The 4,383-nt window shown below is 33.7% G+C and overlaps 1 non-coding gene across 1 annotated transcript; it reads right to left on the bottom strand.

Annotated features, from left to right (window-relative positions):
- Nucleotides 1-4,004: 4,004 nt before the first annotated feature.
- TRNAA-GGC (transfer RNA alanine (anticodon GGC)) lies at nucleotides 4,005-4,078 on the bottom strand. The gene has a single exon. It is a non-coding gene; the product is annotated as a tRNA-Ala (tRNA).
- Nucleotides 4,079-4,383: the final 305 nt, after the last annotated feature.

Here is a 4,383-nt window from a genome sequence, read left to right as displayed (position 1 = left end):
ATGGAACAGTCGTACTTTTTGCTTATGTATTGTCTGTGGCTACTTTTGTGCTACCATGGCAGAGCCAAGTAGTTGTAACTGACCACACGGCTAACAAAGCCTAAAATATTTACTTCTGGACCTTATAGAACAAGTTTGCTGATCTCTGAATTAGACAAATATTATATTTCACTGGTTATTAGATTCGAGCATGGGGGCAGTCTGGGAAGAAAGATGATGAGTTTTCAAAAATAAAGTATATTTCATTTTGTTGTAAGAAAACAGATTTATAAGAGAAAAACAAATGTAGCTTAGCCTGTGATTAAATCAACAAAACTTTGAACAATTTTAAAAAATCATATTAATGGTACCATTTGTTAAATCTTTACCTTTTGCTTTACCTATGGTATCTCCTTGAATGATACCATTAGTAATAACCAAGGTATTACATACAGCTCTTCTTCTGTAAGGAAAATATGGTTTATACAAATAGAAAACGTAGCAAAATTTACCTAGTGATTTATCTAGGAAGTGGCATGACAGATACTTGATTTCAAGTCTGTTCAATTCCAAAGCTGTACTGCCCACATCTATGTTAAATTATTGTGCTTTTGGTCCAGAACAGTGAAGCTTCTCATCAATACACAATTAGCAGTACTAGAAAATAAAGTGCAATGCCCCACTGAGAATGAGTCTATAGAATTTTCCTTATGAAATAAAGAGCATACACACATATTTATTTATCTGCATTGCAAGCATTTTCTTGATAAGGAGGGATAATGGCTGGGAATATAGTTCATATAAGAAGACTTATTAAATGGTTTTACACAGTTACCTACTATTACTGAAAATAAAATAAAAAACTAAAATCATGGTAACTCATTACCAGGGTAACTTTGTCAGCTACCAGTGTGCATCCTCAGCAAAAACTATTAATTAAACTGAGCTTCAAAGTCTTCACTACTAAAATGAGACTAAGAAATTTGCCCTCACAGAGATGCTGTAAGGATCTAATAGAATCTTGTTACACAAATGCACAGAACATAGTAGGTAGCAAATAACAAATAATTGGTTTTGAAATACATTGGTCATATAGGAAGACTATTTTTCTTGCAGTAGTGTTTTTGTGTTTTTTTTTAATAACTCATTTTCTACAGGTATTACAAAACAATGTGTTTTCATTTCCCTAAGATAGTATAGGTCTGGTTTTCGTGCCTGAGTAGTTTGATTTCATGAAAGCAGTAATCGATAATCTCTGGAAGTATTTCCACTTCCAATACCTAGAAAGTAGTTTTATCAGTTTATTAGATACAAATCAGGGCCCCAAGCTGACCTTAGACTCAGAGGATGGCAGGCTCGTTTACCCTTGGTTCCCACCATGCCAGTGCTCCTGATCCAAATATTTACTACCTAAAACACTCAGGGGCCCCTGTTACAAACCTCTCTCCTTTCCAGAAGCCCAGGTGTGTGGACTCTTTCCAATTATCTACCACTATCATTAAAAAATAAAATAGCATAGTTACATAGATTTCAGATATACAATTCTGGAACACCCATCTACCCTGTTTCCCCTAAAATAAGACCAGCCGGACCATCAGCTCTAATGCATCTTTTGGAGTAAAAATTAATATAAGACCCGGTCTTATATTACATTATGTTAGATAAACCCGATCTTAAAGTAAAATAAGACTGGGTCTTCCATTAATTTTTGCTCCAACAGATGCATTAGAGCTGATTGTCCAGCTAGGTCTTATTTTCCGGGAAACACATTGTGTGTTCACCACCCAGAATCAGTTCTCCTTTCATCTCCTTCACTATATATTTGACCCCATTTACTCTCACCTAGTAAAAACAATTTTCTATTGCTAATAAATCTGTGCCACATATATATACATATTATGCACATATGTGGTAAAAAGTTCTGTCTTTGTAGTTATCCTTTCAAACTTATTTTAAATCATTTTCCAAATAGCTTTAATTGGCAACAAATACTGTTCTATTAAAAAACAAGAAACTCACTGCTGTTGGTAGGATTTACTTCTTCACTAACATTTAATAAGCATTCACTACGTGCTACCTGTGCATCTTATCATTTAATATTTATTAAAACTATGTACATGAAGTGGCTATTAAGTGTATGGTATATGGAAACTGAGGCTCAGACACCATAAGTTACCCAAACTCGCAGAATTCATAAGAGATGAAAATGAAATTGAGAGACAGTTCTCTCTCACACCGAAGTATCTGCGGTTATACATTAAGGAATTATATTTGCATAAAAATATGTGGTCATTTGGGATAGTGTGTTCTTCACTTGTAAATAAGCACTATTATAGTCAATGTGTGAGGGATTAGAAAATATTAAAAGGCCTGTTATGATGACAGAAGGACACCGTGCCAATGCATGTCTGACTTAACTTTCACTTCATTAGCTATGTAGAACAAAATATGGTTTTAGGATGAGATTCTTACAACAAATTCCTTTGTACATTGACAAATCCCTGGTATCAAAATTTCTTTATATGAGGTGAGACTAGTTAAAATGGAAGGAAATATATATATATATATATATATATATATATATATATATATATATATATATATATATATATATAATAAAGACCTGTCTATTTTGTTTCTACAAGGTAAAAGTACGTTCAACTTTGGCTGCTATTGACCTGTTGAATTTCTAGAGGAACCCACGTACAAGTGAGTGCAAATCTTATCTTCTGTGAGACAAAACTTTTCCTTTATGCTATTATCTCTCATTTAAATGAATCCAATGTATGTTCACCTCTCACCTCCCTTTAACTTAAGCTTCTAAACAAAAACAAATCTAATACCAGCTAGTACTTATTGTCATCATCTCTAATAAAACCATGTTATATAAAACTGCTTTCTGAACATATTTGCATTTTAAGCCTGTTAACTCTCATTTACAACAAAAGATTTTAACTTTTTTTCTGGTAAAGGAATTTCTGACATCACAAGGAAGTGAGACACACTTCAGAGAAGAGACTAAGCCACGTAACTCATGCAGTTAGTCATTATAGAATAAGACTAGTGAGTATTCCATACAAAGACCAGCCCTAAGGAATACCTCAGGTGGTATTTATTATTATCCAGACACCTCATCTTAGGAGCTATAAAGAGTGGCGGAAACCTTTCACTCCTGTATTCAGAGTCTAAATTGCTCACCTCTAATACCTATCTCTTCCTTACAGCCTTCTTCTCTCTTTCTCTCAACCTGGTCATGTTTCTTTAGGTATCAAGAACCTCAGATCTATAGATTTTTTTTTTAATTAAAGTTTATTGGGGTGACGATGGTTTGTAAAGTTACATATGTTTCAGGTATACCATTTTGTAATATATCATCTATAGATCACATTGTGAGCTGACCAGATGGAGGAACAGACAATGAGATCTACAAATTATATTCTTTGTTTTATTTGATAATATTCTTTAAATGTTCTGACAATTTATAATATCTTATGATTGAGCTCTGTTTTCTATTTACCATTGGTTATGACAGTTAGAATGAATAAATATGGCAGCAGCACGCACACTTTTTATTAATAGTACCATTATTGAGGTCTAATCCACTAAGCGATGATGCTTCTAACAATAATCCTTTTCAAAAATCAAATTACAACTTATTTACTGTATCTGTATTTTAATATGTGGCAAAAATAAAATATTTTGTGCTGAAGTATCATTTTGTGCTTCATTCATGCTTAGAAATGAGTTATCAAAAGCAGATCAAGCTGTTACTCTTCATAAATCCTAACTGAAAAGTTATAAACTCGAGGAGATCAGCCTGACAATACATAAAATGCAGGACTGAGGGCTAAATGTGACAATCATGTTGTGCTCTATGAGGTCAGAGTGTAATTCCCTAAGTAATTATTTTCCAGTCCTATTCTGAGGCAGGATAATTGGTTTAGTGTATCCAGTCAATACTTATTTGTTTCTGCCATTTTCTTTCTTTCTTGTCTCTTCTTTTTTAAGGAGGACTCAGCTCACAGTGGCCCATGTGGGGATCAAACCGACAACTTTGGTGCTGCCAGCACCACGCTCTAACCAACTGAGCTAACGGGCCTCCCCCTGTTTCTGCTATTTCTGATTGTGGCTTTTTCAGGGAATTCGGATTGCTGTTTAGCTCAGCAATGCAAATCTTCATATTTCAAAGAAATCAAAATATTTAGATAAATTGAAAGCTAAAAAACTTCAATTTTACCACTTAAAAACTTAGTAGTCATCCCTAAGTATATTCTCACATATATCTTTATCTTGGTTCCCTTTCTTTTGAGGTCCAGATGTATATCTCCAAATTTATATTGAACTATCCATCTGGATAAAACATTGATCACTGTCTCAGCATGGATAATCTCATCACATATACAA

The sequence above is a fragment of the Rhinolophus ferrumequinum genome, chromosome 5 (assembly GCF_004115265.2).
Source record: "Rhinolophus ferrumequinum isolate MPI-CBG mRhiFer1 chromosome 5, mRhiFer1_v1.p, whole genome shotgun sequence".
NCBI classification, from domain to species: Eukaryota; Metazoa; Chordata; class Mammalia; order Chiroptera; family Rhinolophidae; genus Rhinolophus; species Rhinolophus ferrumequinum.
This window is presented reverse-complemented; position numbering and strand designations above follow the sequence as displayed.